At 40.0% G+C, this 19323-nt stretch overlaps 1 pseudogene; it reads right to left on the reverse strand.

Moving 5' to 3' along the window:
* Positions 1-5249: 5249 nt before the first annotated feature.
* On the reverse strand, positions 5250-19085 carry LOC118841691 (annotated as a pseudogene).
* Positions 19086-19323: the final 238 nt, after the last annotated feature.

Genomic DNA, 19323 nt, shown 5'->3' on the forward strand with positions numbered 1-19323 from the left:
CTTTAAAGTTATCCTTTTGAATGAGGGAGACAAATGTGTGTGTGTGTGTATGTGTGTGTATTAGGAGGTTAACAAAAGTATTGCTCTTGATATTTGACGACTATGTCAATGGAATACCATAGCAACTTTTCTCAAATGGGGAAGCTTTTGATTGTGGGCCCATGGATGGGCTATGTATATCACCTTAGGCCAGCCTAACTAAGTTGGAAGAGGCTCATAAGAAACAGCAGTACTCCTTCCTTGCCTCTGTCTCATAGATTCCCCTCTCTTCCCCTAATATGCTACTTAAGCATCATCTTCTGCAATGAATTCTTTCCTGGATCCCTCCAACTGCTACTGTTCTGCTTCCCAAGCCACCTTGTATTTAACTATATTGTATATAAACATATATGTGTGACTTCATATTTTGTTATGCATTTTCTAATTTAATTTTTAATTAATAAGCATTTATTCATTTATTTATGTTTATTTATTTATTCGTTTATTTATTTATTTATGGCAGCTAGGTGGTACAGAGTACTAGATCAGGAGTCAGGAAGATCTGAGTTCAAATGTGGCTTCAGACACTTTTGAGCTGTGTGACCCAGGACAAGTCACTTAACCTGTGCCTGCCTCAATGTCCTCAATTATAAAATGGAGATAATAAATAATAACACCTGTCTCCCAGGATTGTTGTGAGCATCAAATGAAATCATATTTGTAAAGTGCTTAGCATGGTGCCTGGAACATATAGGTATTTAATAAATGTTTTTTTTCTCCCTTCCTTCCATCCTTCTTCCTTCCTTCTTTCTCATTCCTCTCTCCCTATTGAAGCAAAAAGAAAAAAAGACCTTGGAACAAATAAGCACAGTAAAGCAAAACAAATTCCCATGTTGCCCATTTCCAAAAATATAAACCTCGTTTTGCATCTTGAGTCAGTGATCCTCTGCCATCAGGGCTTGTCTCTCCTATAAGAATATGAGTGTCTTGCATGGAGTGATGGTTTCATTCTTTCTGTTTCTATTCCTAGCATCTTGTGCCTGGTGCATAGTGTACTTAATGAGTACTTGTTGATTGAATTATTGACTGACTCCCAATCCAACACTCTTTTTACTGAAGCTCTCTGTTGCATGTTGTGGAGGGAAGCAAGGACATTCTGTTTTTAATTAAGTTCTCCATTCGTACTCAATTTTTAATTGATTGCATGTAGGAAGAATCTCCCAAGTATGAAGAAGGTTGACAGTGTGGATGCTGTTGATGAGTCTTTACTCACTAGAACCAATTTACCTCAAATTACTTGAAATCCACAAGGTGTGAATATTCCCATAGGCCAAACCTCTCTTTCCATGTCCTTTCCTCCTATGTGATTCACAGCACTGCCATGGGTCACAGGAAGCCACAAAGAGAGCTTACCATGGCCTGACACTGATCATCTTTAAATGGAGGGTAGATGGCCATTTATCAAAGATGTCACAGCACGGATCCATGCTTCAGATGGAGTATGGACTAGATGACCTCTGAGCCAACTCTGTAATTCTGTGATCTCCAAGGTCAATTGATTAGTCAATGGCATTTCTTAAGTGTTTACTACATAGCAGCAAGTGTTCTAAAGACTGGAAACACAGAGAAAGACAAAAAATACTGTCCCTGCCCTCAAAGAGGTCATATTCTAAAGGAGAGAGCAACACACAAATAAATACATTCTCATAAAGTCAATACAATGAGAAAGTAATTGCAGCGGCATTAGTAGTAAGGGGAAAGCGAGGAAGGGGAAAAGAAGGCCTCCTGCAGAAGGTGGGATTTGGGCTAATTTGTGAAAGAAGCCAGGGAAGCCAGGAGAAAGAGATAAAAATGGAGAGCCCTCCACACATGAGAGATAATCAGTGAAAAGTCACAGAGTTGCAAAATGCAATGCTGTGTGTGAGGAACAAGAGGGCCAATTTTGTTGTAGGACAGAGACCATGGAGGGGAGTAAAGTATAAGAAGACTGGAAAGGTAGGAAGGAGCCAAGTTGTAAATGGGTCCTAATGACAAATACAGAATTTTGTATTTGATCCTGCAGGTTAATAGGGAGCCATTGGAGTTTATTGAGTCAGGAAACAGCATGGTCAAACCTACACTTTAGGAAGATCATTTTGGCAACTGAATGGAAGATGGATTGGAGTGTAGAGAACCTAGGGTCAGAGGGACAGAGGGACCAATTAGAAGGCTATTGCAATGGTCTAGCCATGAGGCGATGAGAGCCCGTACCAGGGTGATAGCTGTGTGAGTGGATAGAAGATGATGTAAGGAGAAATGCTCCCGATGTAGAAATAGCAAGACTTGAGGACGGATTAGATATATGAGGTAAGTTCAAATGAGGACTCCAGAAAGACACTGAATTGAGAGCCTGCAGGACCAGAGTGGAAGTGTTACCTTCTACAGCAATAGGAAAATTGGGAAGAGGAGAGTGCTTGGGGTGGAAGGTCTAACTATAAAATCATGTGGCTACTTTTTTAAAAGATTCATTCATCCCAATAAATTCTGTCCCTTTAGAGCAGTCACTTTGGTAGGTTACATTTATTCTAATGCACAACATATATTCATGCCATTACTTAGGCAAATGTAGACTCCTCACTGGGAGTTATCAGCAGAGCCAGTTAAGGAGCCCTGCATGACAGTGGTCTCTTCATTCTACAGTCACACATTCCTCCACCTCCACCCCTTTCCTCTTGTCCACTCTCACCCACTCACCGTTCAATTATTGAATCAACAAAGATTTACTTGGTCCTTATAATATGCTAGGTACAGTGTGCTAAGTAAAGTTCATGCAAAGACAAAAATAAACATGAGGACCAGACAGGACAAGCAACTGAGCCAAGGTCACACAGGCAGCAGGTCAAAGAATTGGAATACAAATCCACTTCCTCTGGCTCCAAGTTCAGCACTTTCCCCTCCACACAGCACTAAACTGGGACTGGACCGTGGGGCTGAAACTAAACTGGGATTGCAACTTTCTTCCCTAAGGGCGGAAAGGGATATTTTAGCGGACTAGAGTGGGGAGGAAGAGCTACCATTACCTTGCTTTTCTATGAATTGTCAATTTCCCCACTATCATGTAATTGATATTAAGCAGTTTGGTGTTTTGAGGGAGAAATTCAGAGGGATTAGAATTCATGAAAATTAATTGGAGGTGATTGAAATTAAAAAGACTGAATCCTTGCGGACAACTTGGATGTTCTACATCAGTATAAAGATGCCATTTGAATTATGTTAGGTAACGACATCACCAAAAATGAGAGTACAGAGACAGAAGAAACCTCCCAGGACAGAAACTTAAGGGACAACTATGGATAGGAAACAGAGCATGGATGATAAACTAGCAAAATAGATTAAGAAGGAACAGCCATACAGATGGTAGGAGAATGGGAGGGTGCATCATGAAAACCAATGGAGGAAAGTGTCCAGGGGTAAAGGGTGGTGAACAATTTCAAAAACTAAGGAAAGACCAAGAAGGATGAAGACTGAAAAGAGGCCAATGGATTTAGCAATTAAAAAACTGTTGGTAACCTCAGAAAGAGACGTTTTAGTCAATGATATGGACAAAAGCCATATGTGGTTAAGAAGTGAATAGAATGTGAAGAAAAGAAAGAAATTAATGTAGACAGATTTTTCTTGGAGTTTAACTGTAGGTTGGAGAAGAGATCTAGTTTGAAGCAACAGTAGATTCAAGCTAAAGTTTACTTGTTTTTAAGGATGTGGGTAGGAGGACACTTGATTATGTTTGTAGGCATCAAGGAACCTAGTAAAAAAGGAAAGACTGAGGGGTCAGATGACTGAAGGGAGAAATGCCAAGAGATTGGATTGGCTGAAATCAATAATCCGAGGACAATAGGTTGGCCTTGGTAAAAAGAAGGGCCATTTCTTACTCAAAGACTGGGGCAAAAGAGAAAATAAGGATGATAAAGATAACTTGAAGTATAGGATAGGAGAAAAGAGAGAACTGAAGATGGATAGTCTCTGTTTTCTCAGTAACATAGGAAGTGAAGTCTTCTGCTGAGAGGTGAAGGGGAAAAAGATGGTATTGGAAGCCTCGGGAAAGAACTGAAGGTATGGAACAAAAATTTAAGGGAGTGAAATAGTGAGTAAATCATGTTTTACTGTGCTGTAGAGAGAGCCCAGTTGAAGTTAGATATCAAATTGTGGTAGATCCAGTTGGTCCAGTGATATTACTTCCTCCAAGAAAATTTAGCAGGATGTGAGTAGGAGCAGAAAAGGAAGATGGTGGGAATAAACCCGGGTTAGGATTTGGCGAGGCATTGAGTGATGACGAAACAAGGGGGCAATTGATTCAAAGGACAGGGTAGAGAGGAATGCACATTTGGGTCTTGAACCCTTTTAAACCTGACCTCCCCAAATCTAGGGTAAATGTGCCACTCTGCCAAGGGTTATTCTTCTCTGTCATTCTCTGTGATGATGGAACTTACTTGCCCTAAAGCGTCCAGTCTTCAGCAAAGTTTCTCTTTATTGGTCAGAATCAGACTAAAATCGTTTTACTTATTATTTCCTTTATCTTTTGAACAATTAAATCATTATTAAAGCAAGTCACAAACTCACCAGTTTCTTGTTTTTTGAGAGAAAGTTTTAGTAGATATTTGAGTCAGAGACTTCCCTCCCCTATCTCTAAAAGAGTCTGCTTCCTTGTCAGGTTTTCTAATGCTTCCTAAGTTCCTCAAAGCCACCCGTGTATGCAGCAGCCCTGTAGTATTCCCCAACAACAATATAACTTCTCTTTCTCTATTGATTCTTACCCAAATGTTCTCCAACATGATTTCCCATCTTGGGTACATCCAATCTGTCACCACATTAACCTGGAATATTCCTCTCTAAACCCTGCTCTCACTGGAGAGTTCCTCCTGGGGCCTCCATTTTGTGGAGGAACCCAAGCTTACCTTCATTCCCTTCCTGGCCCTGTTCCTAGCCTCCAAACTTTAAAACCATACCCCTGAGGCAGATACTTCAAATCCTCTTCCCTCTTTTCTGCTATTTTTTGAATGTTGTTTTCCACCATTAGAATATAAGCTCCTTGAGGGCAGGGATTGACTTTCTTTTTGCTTATATTTGTATCCCTAACAGCAGAGTGGCTGGCATGTAGTTAGCATTTAATAAATACTTATTTCTTTCCTTCCTTGGGTTTCTGGATTTCCTCAAATAAGTATATCTTAAAATAAAATTCTATTCCACCTCACCCCATTCTTTTTTTCCTTATAATTTCCAAAATAATTTTTATTGTCAGGATTCTGTACTTTAGTTCTCCTTCTCCTGTACAGTCTTGGTAACCCAGAATCGACCAGTATGCCAGGTAGTGATGAGAGCGACCTTTCCTCCAGCTGGGGTGTCCCTTCGAGTGGTGGATGCTTTTCCCATATGCTGGTGATTACCTCCTCTGAAGGAATGTTCCACAGGATTCATGGCCACACTCCAGACAGGAAACCAGCAGTTTCTCTCGGCCTTGTATTTGTGTTAGGCGCTACCTGCCTTAAGGATGGGTTTATCAATACGACCTCCTCCTGCAACACCAAGCACAGATCTGTTTGCAGAGGGGATCACTTTCTTAGAGGCTGAAGTTAGCTTCAACCATGTTTTATTGGTTTCAGGATTATGGGAAATCACTGTGGCATAGTTTGCAGATGCACAGGTAAGCCTACCCTGGTCCCCAGGCTTTTCTTCCAGATAGCACACTCTGGTCCCTTCAGGCATAGTGCCAACTGGGAGGACGCTGCCAATGTTGAGCTGAGCTGTCTTACCACAATACACAAACTATCTGGTATGGATGCCTTCCAGCAGCAATGAACAACTCTGTTCTCTTTTTAAATCGGTAAGGATCCTGGAGAGCTACTTTTGCAAGAGGAGCCCCTCGGCCTGGATCAAGGGTTATGCCCTTTATGATACCCTTAATGTGGCCATACCTCTCAGCGAGTTTGACAGCCCGGAGCCTGGAGGCCCCTTTCTTGTGCTCCATGTGAGCACGGAAGACGGAGCGCATACTTCCTCTGACCACGAATCACTCAACCCTTCTCATGCAGTCCAGCTCTGGACTTGCTAGAAAGAGCCACCTCACCCTTCTCTTTCCATCTCTTCTACTCCTTTTGAATAAGGCAGACCCTTCTGGAACCATATTGCAGTCAAAAGTCCCTACCTATAAACTCTCAATGTTAAATTTTCAATCAACTCTTCCTACTTAGTAGGATCTCTGTTCCACCCATACTTTATGCATTTGCATAAAGACATCTGAGGCCATGTGGTTTACTCTGATCATTCTCAGATTTGTTTCTCCTGAATACCTGGTCCTTTCTTTTGCCTTTCTTCTTCCTATATTACAGCCGCTCTTCTTTACATTGTCAGGTTTATCAGCTATATGAGGACAACATCCTTCCTTTCCTTCTATTTTCAGCTTCAATTTTTCTGGATTAGATTTGTTAGATTCTTGGCAATTAAAAATAATAATAATATGCCTTCCTTCTAGACTATTTCCTTATTGGGGATGTTTGGTTTAATGTCAAGGACATTGAGTCAGGCTAGGCAGAAGTGTGAAAGAAGTAAAATTTATCTTTGGCTCCTCTTTATGTCTTCAAAAGGTATATCATAATACTCTAAGTGAGTCTTCCCTCCCCAAAGAGTGGTCCATAATCCAGTTTCTAACAGGCTCCATCTCCTTATTTGAGTGGATTTAATAAGCTACTTAGAGGTAGGGCTAAATGTTGGTGTTCCTAGATAATATTTGCATTTTAGTACCAACCTTTAATTTCTCAACCAAAAGAAACAAGTAATATGAACATTTCAGGGGCTATGGTAGGTCATTAAGGGAGATTTGGGAGGCCAAGGATTTTTCCCACAAAGTGTTCACATTATTCCTTGTGGGTACTGGGAATTTCTCTGCAATTTCCTTTCTCCCCTCCAGTTATATCTTTTCATTTGCCTCCACTAGAAAATCCCAAGGTAACCGAGGCTTAAGGATGGTTCCTGTTTATAAGTCACATAAAAATTCCTGGTCTGAGCAAATGGGTTGTTGATGCCTGTTACTCAGATTCACTTGGTAATGAACCCCTGTTACCCAGGCTTCTTGACTGTCTTCTGGGCCCTGTTGCCCAGCATAGGCCCTGACCAGCTTTGTCCTATGGCTCCAGACAATTGCTTTGTCGCTTCAGGGCTTCCAGAAGGGCCACATTAAGAACCAACAGATGGTTCCCACTTGTTACTAATTATTGCCTCTTCGTATCCAGCTACATCTTATAGATATTATCAAGGGTATTGTCTGGACTAAGTCTGGACTCCTGCATCATGATTGTATGGCTACATCACAAAACCCAAAGAAAAGTCACTGTGCAAGTGTGGGTAAATTGCTCTTCGTTTCCTTGTTATGTTAGTGTCATATCCCCTGCCCAGAAGAGACGGTGAGAGGCGGAAGAAAGAATAAGCATTACCCATGTCAGTGGGCATAGAGGAATGTGTCTGTTTTACACATATTAAAACTGCAATGATTGATGTCTGAATCCCTTGGGAATAGTAAGAAGAGAAAGTGAAAGAGAAAATTATGCCAATGGGGATTGAGCCAAGATAATTGTAACACTACAGTTTAATATTGTGTTAATCAGCATAGATTTTAACCTCAGGAAGCAGTAGCATGAGTGTGAGCAAAAGTTGTTTTGTGAAAGGTGAACAATGGCTGGCAGCCTTTTAGGTGGAATGGCCCAAACTTTGGGGACCACTTGGAGGGACCAGAGGGCATATTTCAGTCATGGAAAGATGGCATCCCACTATGTGGAAATAGCTCAAGTAAAGAATACCCTTGTAGCTTATCTCAATAATGGACGTCCAGTTACTTCAAATCCATTGTGACCGCTGCTTCTTTATGTATTCAGAAGAACTAGTAGGAATCCAAATCTAAGCAGACACAAACGTTGCACATGATTATAAGAAAGAATATTTAATTTAAGAGAACCAATTCTACTTAAAGACTTTAAAACATTTATATTTAGACACTTACTAGCTATGTGACTCTGGGCAAGTCACTTAAGCCTGTTTGCCTCAGTTTCCTCATCTGTAAAATAAGCCGCAGAAGGAAACAGCAAATAATTCCAATATCTTTATCGAGAAAATCCCAAATGGGGTCACAAAGAGACACTTTAGTTGAAAACAACTAAACAAGAACAAATGAAAAAGATGAAATATGGAAAGATGGCAGTTGGAAAGCAGGGACTTGCATGAGCACCCCGCCAGGTTCCCTCCAAAAACCTTTAAAAAATGTCTCTGAACAAATTCTAGAACTGCAGAACCCACAAAATAGCAGAAGAAAGCAGGGCTCCAGCCCAGGAGAGCCTGGATGGTTGCAGGATGAGGTCTATAGGGCAAGGAGCAGAGGGGAATAGAGCACAGTGTGGGCGGCGGCAGGACCAACCAGACCAGGAGCCAGGCAGAACAGGCCCTAGTGCCCTGAATCAGTGAGCTGTGGCAGTTACCAGACTTCTCAACCCACAAACACCAAAGACAACAGAGAAGGTTAGTGTGAAAAGCTGCGGGGGAAAGAGTGAAAAGAGTTTGCAGTTCAGCCACTGCCCCGGGGGCAGTGGGGGAGGAGGTGCAGCTACAGAACTAGAGCTGCAGTTGCTTCCAGCCCCAGGCCCACCTGGTGGGAGGAATTAAGTGGAGGATCAGAACAGGAGTGCAGAGCCTGCTTAAGATTTACATCAGGTTCGAGTTGGGGGTTCTTGGGAAAGGAGGAGCGCTGGTGTGGCAGAGCTGGCTGTATAGAAATAGCTCTGAAATCAACAGCGCATCCCCTCAAACTTGGAACAAAGTACTCTTTACTCTACAAGCGGTCATACCCTGCTGAAAAACTCAAGGGTCAAGTAAGTTGGCTGGGAACATGGCCAGGCGGCCAAAACGCACTCAGATTCATTCTCAGACTTTGGATTCTTTCTTTGGTGACAAAGAAGACCAAAACATACAGCCAGAAGAAGTCAACAAAGTCAAAAAATCTACATCAAATTCCTCCAAGAAAAACATGAACTGGTCTCAGACTATGGAAGAGCTCAAAAAGGATTTGGAAAAGCAAGTTAGAGAAGTAGAGGAAAAATTGGGATGAGAAATGAGAATGATGCAAGAAAACCATGAAAAACAAGTCAATGACTTGCTAAAGGAGACCCAAAAAAATACTGAAAAATACACTGAAGAAAACAACACCTTAAAAAATAGACTAACTCAAATGGCAAAATTGCTCCAAAAAGCCAATGAGGAGAAGAATGCCTTGAAAGGCAGAATTACCCAAATGGAAAAGGAGGTCCAAAAGACCACTGAAGAAAATACTACCTTAAAAATTAGATTGGAGCAAGTGGAAGCTAGTGACTTTATGAGAAATCAAGATACTATAAAACAGAACCAAAGGAATAAAAAATGGAAGACAATGTAAAATATCTCATTGGAAAAACCACTGACCTGGAAAATAGATCCAGGAGAGATAATTTAAAAATTATTGGACTACCTGAAAGCCATGATCGAAAAAAGAGCCTAGACACCATCGTTCAAGAAATTATCAAGGAGAACTGCCCTGATATTCTAGAACCAGAGGGTAAAATAGAAATTGAAAGAATCCAACAATCGCCTCCTGACATAGATCCCAAAAATAAAACTCCTAGGAATATTGTTGCCAAATTCCAGAGCTCCCAGATCAAGGAGAAAATATTGCAAGCAGCCAGAAAGAAACAATTTGAGTATTGTGGAAACCCAATCAGGATAACACAGTATCTAGCACCTTCCACATTAAGGGATTGAAGGGCTTGGAATACGATATTCCAGAGGTCGATGGAGCTAGGATTAAAACCAAGAATCACCTACCCAGCAAAACGGAGTATCATGCTCCAAGGAAAAACATGGATTTTCAACAAAATAGAGGACTTTCAAGCTTTCTCAGTGAAAAGACCAGAGCTGAATAGAAAATCTGACTTTCAAACAGAAGACTCAAGAGAAGCATGAAAAGGTAAACAAGAAAGAAAAATCATAACGGACTTACTAAAGTTGAACTGTTTTGTTTACATTCCTACATGGAAAGATGATGTGTATGATTCATGAGACCTCAGTATTAGATTAGCTGAAAGGAATATGCATATATATATATATATGTACATATATACATATGTGAGTGTCTATGTATGTATATATGTAGGTGTGTGTGTGTGTGTATATATATATGTGTGTGTGTGTATATATATATATATATATATATATATATATATATATATATATATAGAAAGAGAGAGAGAGAGCGAGCACAGGGTGAGTTCAATATGAAGGCATGATATCTAAAAAAAGAAAATCAAATTAAGGGATAATGGGGGAATATATTGAGAGAGGGAGAAAGGGAGAGATAGAATGGGGTAAATTATCTCACATAAAAGTGGCAAGAAAAAGCAGTTCTGTAGGAAGGGAAGAGAAGTCAGGTGAGGGGGAATGAATGAATCTTGCTCTCATCAGATTTGACCTGAGGAGGGAATACCATACACACTCAATTGGGTATCTTACCCCACAGGAAAAAAGAAGGAAGAAGATAAAAAAGGGGGGACGATAGAAGGGAGGGCAGACAGGGGGAGGAGGTAATCAAAAACAAACACTTTCGAAAAGGGACAGGGTCAAGGGAGCAAATTCAATAAAGGGGGATAGGTTAGGAAGGAGCAAAACATAGTCAATCTTTCACAACATGAGTGTTGTGGAAGGGTTTTACACAATGATACACATGTGGCCTATGTTGAATTATTTGCCTTCTTAGGGAGGGTGGGAGGGGAGGGAAGAGGGGAGAGAATTTGGAACTTGAAGTTTTAAAAACAGACGCTCAAAAACAGAAAAGAAGTTGTTGCATGCAACTAGGAAATAAGATACACAGGCAATGGGGCATAGAAATTTATCTTGCCCTACAAGAGAAGAAGGAAAAGGGTGATGGGAGGAAAGTGGGATGACAGAAGGGAGGGTTGACTGAGGAATGGGGCAGCCAGAATATATGCCATCTTGGAGTGGGCAGGAGGGTAGAAATGGGGAGAAAATTCGTAGTTCAAACTCTTGTGAAAATCAATGCTGAAAACTAAATACAGTAAATAAATTAAATAAAATAAAAATAAATAAATTTTAAAAAATAAAAAAACAATAATAAAAAAAGATAAAATATGAGGTATGTAAGAAAATATGCAAAGTACCTGAACAACAATACCACCTATATCTTAGGGAGCAAGTACCCTTTACCCTCTACCAGTTGGCCTTCACATGCATCTCCCTTCCATGCCTTGGAATGCATTCCTTCCTCACCTCCACCTGTTAGAGCACTTCTAGGGGTGAGGAACCTATAGCTTCAAGGCCACATGTGACCCTCTGGGTCCTCAAGGGTGGACCTTTGACTAAATCCAAACTTCATAGAACAAATCTCCTTAATAAAAGGATTTGTTCTGTAAGACAGGCTTAGCCCCCTTGAAAACACAGCTCAAGTTCAGCTTCCTACAAGAAGTCTTTCCTAATACACTCACATGCATCATATTCTTCTGAAATTGCTCTGTTTCCTATGTATATATTCTGTATTGACATGTGTGTGTGTGCGTGTGCATGTGTGTGTGTGTGTGTGTGTGTGTGTGTGTGTGTGTGTGTGTGTGTGTGTGTGTGTGTGTGCGTGAGAGAGAGAGAGAGAGACAGAGAGACAGAGAGAGAGGGTGGGGGAGTGAGATATCTCTCTTGGTTGAACATCAGCTCCTTGAGGGCAGGGGCTGGTTTTCTTTCTATCTTTGTATTTAGTAGCTAGCATGCTCCCTGGCACTCAGCAGACACTTAATAAATGCTTATTGACTGATTCACACTCTGTAGTCAAGGCAAACTGGCCTTCTTTCTCCTACTCACACACAACATTCCATATCCCTGCATAAGCTCTGTCCCATGTCTAGAATGAACTCCTTCCTGTCTCTGCCTCTTATAAACCCTAGCTTCCGAAGTTCAGCTCCAAAGCCTCCTTCTCCATGAGGCCCTTCCTGATTTTCCATGCCTCTCATTCCAGATGCTAGTGTCTCTCTCCTACCCCTCTGAAATTACCTTGTATATATATTTACATTTACATGTATGCAGTGGAGGAACTGGACAGTGAGGGCCTGCTCCTTATAGTGTATGTAGTTAATCTTTGAGGCTGACATGGTGCATAGAGCTAGGCCTGGAGTCAGAAAGACTCATCTTCCTGAGTTCTAATCTGGCCTCAGACACTTTCTAGCTGGTTGACCCTGGGCAAGTCACTTGACCTTGCCTGCCTCAGTTCCTCATTTGTAAAACGTCCTGGAGAAGGAAATAACAAACCAGTCTAATATGTTTGCCAAGAAAACCCCAAACGGGATCAAGAAGAGTCGGACGTCACAGACACGACTGAACGACAATAACAAAAATGAGAGAGATGACCTCAAAGTTCCTTCCATGTTCTAAATCTACGACCTTAAGAGACAGGTCAAACTCAAGCTTACAGCCTTGGGGAGGAGAGATAACACGAATGAGAGACGACTGAACCGAAGTTAATCTCTGCCTGCTTCTAATTCAATGATGTAGAAACTCTGGTAAGCCTACGAAAGCAGGCTCAGCTCAGCCGCGATTGGCTGAGGGCCTGGTGATGATGACAACTCTAACTGGACATGAAACTGAAAGAACTGCTGACTCAGGAATTATTGAATGAGAATGGAGTGTTCACACATGAGATGTGGTCTGCCTGTCTCTCAGTCTCTTTCCTTGGAAATTTCAAGTGTTTGTGGGGTAGAGAGGGGAGCAAGAATTTATCAAGTGAACCAAGCACTTTACAAACATTACCTCATTTGATCCTCCCAACAACCTCATTTCTACAGTTGAGGAAACTGAGGTGAGCAGAGACTGGGAGACTTGCCCAGGGGTCACACAGCTGGGAAGGTCAGATTTGAAGGTCTTCCTCCTCCTGGGCACAGCTTTCTATCCACTGTACCATCTAGCTGTCCCAGCAGGGAATCAGGCTGCTGGTAGCATTCTCCTACCTGGACACCAAGCACCGTGAGCACATGGCACCTGTGTCTTATATGTTTACTCTTTTCTAACCTTAGAAGATGAATTAGTAATTCGCGGCTACCCAGGCGGCTGCGTGAGTTGGGGAGATCCCAAGGTCCCATTAGAGGGTCCATAAGTGACCTCTAACATGGTAGCAGTCACACTGAGGTTGTAATGTTTGATGAGAAAGGAAACACCTTCAGACTAGAGTGGAGAGAGAATCCCTGAGATGGCTATAGCTTCATGGCGTGACGCTCCTAAAGGCAGAGTAAAGGGTCAGCTGTGAACTTAACAGAGGAGCCATTTCTTGGGACCCAACTGGGTTACCCACCCAGCAGAGAGCTACCTACACCTAAGGAAAATTTCCTGAGGCCTCCCCAAAGGAAGGAAACTTCCAGGGCCAGGAGTCAGGAGGCAGCGCTTGGCCAAACATCTTCTCTACACATATACTCATAGCCTTTGACCTTTAAATCTGAGCCCACTTTCCCCAGGGACCTTGGGTGTGCAAAGGACAGGGGGGTCTCCCAGAAGAAAATATAAGGCATCACATAGCAAAAGCAACTGATCTGGAAAAAAAAGATCAGGAAAAAATAATTTAAGAATGATTCAATTTACTGAAAGCCATGACCAAGAAAAGAGCCTAGATACCATTTTTCAAGAAATTATAAAGAATATTAAATTGCCTAAATTTCCTAGAACTAGAGGAAAATGTAGAAATACAAAGAATCTATTAGTCACCTCCTGAAAGAAACTCCAAAATGAAAACTTCTAGGAATAGTATAACCAAAATACAGAGCTTGCATGTAAATTAAAGAACACACACATTAAAAAACCAGCTAGAATAAAAAAATGTTAAGTACCAAGTAGTCACAGTCAGGATTACACAAGATTTACCAGTCACCACTTAAAAGGAGTGGAGAGCTTAGACTACTGATATCCCAGAAATTAAAAAATCTGTTTAGGCTTATAACCAAGAAGAACTTACCCAACAAAACAGTGTATAACCCTACAGGGGTCTGGGAGGCAAATGGACCTTTAATGAAATATGGGACTTCCAAACATTATTGATGAAAAGATAAGAACTGAGCAGAAACTTTGAAATACAAACACAGGAGTCAAGAGAAACATAGAAAGGCAAACATGAGTTACAAACAAGGAGAAATGAATAGAAGGTGGAGTTGTTGATATGACTCATGTAAACTGATCAAAGGTAAAGGGAATACATATATAAAATTGGCAGAGAAATATAATTCAGGGAAATGGGAGGGAAGGGGGCAAAGGAGTGACCTCAGCACCAGAACTCTAGGTTGGGTGTAATTTGCATCTCTTCTCCTGACTCTTTTCTCTTTTCTTCACCTGGAGCCACATAAAAAGTTCTAGTTCTTTCTTGTCTTCCTAGCTCTTATTTGAAATTTATCCTTCTTAATTAGCTTGTTTTTCTTAAGACTAATCCCTCTCTCTAATGCACCCATTTTCCTTCTCCCCTTTCCCTCCTATTTCATCATTGAAGTTGAAAAAAAAGCAGTAAAAAAGATGGCAATCATCTCAGACAAGTCAACAAAAAATAAATTTAATTAAAAGAGATAAATAGGAAAACCATGTTTTTACAGAAAGGTACATAGACAAGGCAACGTCCATGCTAATCATATATGCAATAAACATCATGGCATCTAAATAATTAAAGTGAAAGTTAAATGAGTTACCATGAGAAATAGATAATAAAACTATAATAGCAGGGGACCTCAATTTACCCCTGTCTGACACAGATAAATTTAAACAAAACTAAACAAAAGAGAAGGGAAGAACCTGAATAGAATTTTAGAAAAGTTAGACATGAAAGACCTCTGGAGATTACTGAATGAGAAGAGAAAGGAGTATGTATTTTTCTCAAACTTCCCTGGCACATTCACAAAAACTGCCCATTTATTAGGGCATAAAAGCCTCACAAATAACTGTAATGGTAATTTAAATTTGAAGACCTTTCCCATCCGTTAATAGGTTCATGCGACCTGCTTATGTCACAGGAAGCCTAAGTCACATGTGGTGGGAAGAGCTTGCTGAGAGGAAAAGGAAGGTATGACACAGTAAATGCTCAGAGAGTGGTTAGAGCTGAGGAAGAGAGCAGATGTGCTGGCTGTGCTGTGCGTGATTGTTGGAGGCAAGGCCCCAGCAGGAGGTAGGAAGGTTATGGGATGGCTTGGCTCCCTGCTGTGATTTCATGTTTTAGATTCTTTGCTGTTATTATAAAGTGGACTTCCTGGTTCTGGAATTTGTTTGCTGCTTGGATGGGTCAGATTTATTGGTTTTGGCTCCTGGTTCTCTGGTGTCTGAATAAATGGTTTATTTCTACCTTCTATAAGGAGAGTCTTATATTTTGCGACACTGATCTACATAGGCATATTGACAATTACCATCTATATTGTGATTATTGCCTTGGTAATACAATAACACAGAAAAGCAGAAATGGTAAACATACCACTTTCATAACAGCATCATAAAATTATATTCAATAAAAAAGAGAAAAAATAAATTGGAGACTAAATAACCTAATCCTAAAGAATGAGTGGGTCAAAGAACAAATAATAGAAACAATATTTTTTCCATTCAAATAATATTTTATTTTTTCAATTACATGTGAAGACAATTTTAACATTCATTTTATACAAAATTTAGAGTCCCAAATTTTCTTTCTCTTTCCTTTCCCCCTCCCTAAGATAAGCAATTTGATATAGGCTATATCTGTGCAATCATGTAAAACATATTTTCATATTACTCATGCTGTGAAAGAAGAAACCGAACAAAAGGGAAAAACATGAAAAAAAGAATAAATAAAGTGAAAAGAGTATGCTTTGATCTGCGTTCAGACTCCTTGTTCTTTCTCTGGATTTGGATAGCATTTTCCATCATAAGTCTTTTGGACTTATCTTAGATTATTGTATTGCTGAGAAGAGCTAAGTCAGTCATAGTTGATCATAGCATAATGTGGCTATTACTGTGTACAATGTTCTCCTGGTTTTGCTTACTTCACTTTGCATCAGATCATGTAAGTCTTTACAGGTTTTTCTGAAGTCCACCTGCTCATCATTTTTTATGGCACAATAGTATACCATTACATTCATATACCACAACTCATTTAGCCATTCCCCAATTGATGGGCATCCCATCAATTTCCAATTCTTTGGCACCACAAAAAAAAGAGCTGCTATAAATATTTTTGTACTTTTTTATGATCTTTTTTGGACACAGAGCTAGTAGTGGTATTGCTGGACCAAAGGGTATGCACACTTTTATAGCCCTTTGGGCACAGTTCCAAGTTGTTCTCCAGAATGGTTGGATCAGTTCACAACTACACCAACCAGACATCAGTATCCCAATTTTCCCACATCCTCTCCAATATTCAGCATTTGCCTTTTCTGTCATATTAGCCAATCTAATAGGTGTGAGGTGGTACCTCAAAGTTGTTTTAATTTGCATTTCTCTAATCAATAGTGAATTAGAGCATTTTTTGTATGACTATATATAGCTTTAATTTTTTCATCTGAAAACTGCCTGATCATATTCTTTGACCATTTATCAATTGGGGAATGACATATTCTTATAACAATTCTCTATATATTTTAGAAATGAGGCTGTTATCAGAGACACTTGCTATAAAAAATGCTTCCCAGCTTTCTGCTTTTCCTCTAATCTTTGTTGCATTGGTTTTGTTTGTGCAAAAACTATTTAATTTAATATAATTAAAATTATCCTTTTTACATATCTTAATGCTGTCTCTTGTTTAGCCATAAATTCTTCCCTTCTCCATAGATCTGACAGGAAAACTATTCCTTGCTCTCCTAATTTGCTTATGCTATCACCCTTTATGTATAAATCAAGTCTCCATTTTGAACTTATCTTGGTAAACTGTGTAAGATATTGGTCTATATCTAGTTTCTGTCATACTCTTTTTCAGTTTTCCCAGCAGATTTTGTCACATAGTAAGTTCTTACCTCAGGAGCTGAGGTCTTTGGGTTTAAATGAACTTTTTTTTAAAACTAGAAAACTAACAAATCAAAACTCCCAAATTAAACATCAAAATAGAAATCCTGAAAAAGAAAGATTAACAAAATTTAAAGCAAAAAAAATTATTGAAGCTAAAGACTTTTTAAAATAGATCAACCATTAGCTAACAAGGGTCTCCTGATTTCAAATTCAAAGCTGTTTCCACTGTAGCATCCCAGTCTCCTCATTTTCTGGCCCATGCTGTTTTTATTACTCTTTGGAACTGTATTGATGCTATTAATTACAAATATGTGTCTTATTTTTTTAAAGCAGGTACTGCTCAACTTTTAATTGACATTAGGACCATAGGATTCTCCCCAGACCACCTCTTCTCCAGAAGTCTTCTTTTCACCCTGCCCTGACAACAACCTCTTCCTGTGATTGGTGAATTCTTCCCCAAACTTCCATTTGAGAAAGCACCAATAGACCAGCCCATGCCTCCCCAGATTTTTTTCTCCCCTTTCCTTCCCCATCCCCTTCCCCCTACTTTCTACTGTTTTTAAGTGGTATCTTCTCCCACTAGAATGTAAGTCCCTTAAGGTCAGGGACTTTTTTTGCACATATGTGTATTCCTAGCACTTAGCAAAGTCCATGACATATTTCTAGTGCTTCATAAATGCTTTCTCTTTCTATCTATCCACCTGTGTCTCTATTTACCTATCTACCTATCTATCATGTATGCATCTATGTCTATCATCTGCCTAGATACAGGATCACAGATTTAGACCTACCTGAAAGGGGCCTTTGAGGTCATTTCATCTAAGCCTTTCATTCAACAGATGAGGAAACTGAGTAAACATTCAAATGTAAGGAAGCTATTTCTTTGAAAAAGAAAATATCTGCCAAAGTCCTACTTCAATGTTCCATCATTACATCAAGTCATGAACAAGCGTTTTAAGTACTTTGTATATGCCATACACTGTTCTAAGCATTGAAGATTAAAAAAAAAGTCCAAAATGCAGTCTTTTCCCTCAAGGAGCTCATGCTGTAATGGGAAAGTCAACATGTAAATAGCTAGGCAGTGACTACAGGGGCCATCTAACCCAACATGATCCCTGAGACACCTTTAATGAAATCATTGAGAAATGCTCATTTAGCTTGAAGAATCCCAGTAAAAAGGAGAGCCTACTTCCTAAAATTTCCTTTGAATAGTTCTAGTTGTTAGGAAGTCTCTTGATATATCAAACCAAAATCTGCCTCTTACAACCTTTTTTATCATCTGTGGGTTTTTTTTTACTTAAAAGTATTTTATTCTTTTCCAGTTACATGTAAGAATAGTTTCAACATTCATCTTTGTAAAATTTTGAGCTCCAAATTTTCCCCCTTCCTCCCTTTTCTCCCCCCTCCTCAAGAGAGCAAGCAATCTGATATAGGTTATACATGTACATATTAAACATATTTGCACACTAGTCATGTTGTGAAAGAAGACTTGGAACAAAAGGGAAAAACCATGAGAAAGAGAAGAAACAAAAAAGTGAAAATAGTCTGTTTCAATCCTCATTCAGACTCCATAGTCCTTTCTCCAGATGTGGTCAGCATTTTCCATCACAAGTCCCTTGGAATTGTCATGGATTGTTACATTGCTGAGAAAAACTAAGTCTATCACTTGCAACTTGAAAAAATTATAAACCATTTTAGGGTTTGCAAAACACTTTACGCATGTTATTTCATTTAATCCTTACAACCACCCTAGTAGATAGGTGTAATTACTATTGTCCCCATTTTGCAGATGGAAAAACTGAGGCTCGAAGCAGTTAAGTGATTTGCCCAGGGAGGGTGATGCAGCTTGTTAAGTGTCTGAGGCAGGATTTCAATTCAGATCTTCCTGACTGCAGGGCCAGGACTTTATTCACTCCATCACATGAATTCCACTCACTGCTCCTCGCTTTGCTTTCTGGGGTCAATTCTATCAAGTCTAATTCTTCTTTATTATAGCACTTCAAATGCTTGAAATCAGCCATCACGGCCCCGCTAATTCCTCTCTTGTTCAGGCTCCACACCCCCATTCTTCCAGCCAGCCCTCACATCATTCTGATCGCCATCTTCCAGGTGCACTACATTTTGTCTATATCCTACAGGAAAATATGGCGATCACCAGTAGACACAGTCTCATTGGTTAAAACGTTGAACCAGAGACTCACAAAGGAAACTGACAAAAGGAAAAACACTGGGTCTTCTCCCTAGAATTCTGGAATTTTAATGACGCTTTTGTGCCTCCCGTGTTCAGGGCAACAAGTGGGAAGG

Source organism: Trichosurus vulpecula, chromosome 1, assembly GCF_011100635.1.
Source record: "Trichosurus vulpecula isolate mTriVul1 chromosome 1, mTriVul1.pri, whole genome shotgun sequence".
NCBI classification, from domain to species: domain Eukaryota; kingdom Metazoa; phylum Chordata; class Mammalia; order Diprotodontia; family Phalangeridae; genus Trichosurus; species Trichosurus vulpecula.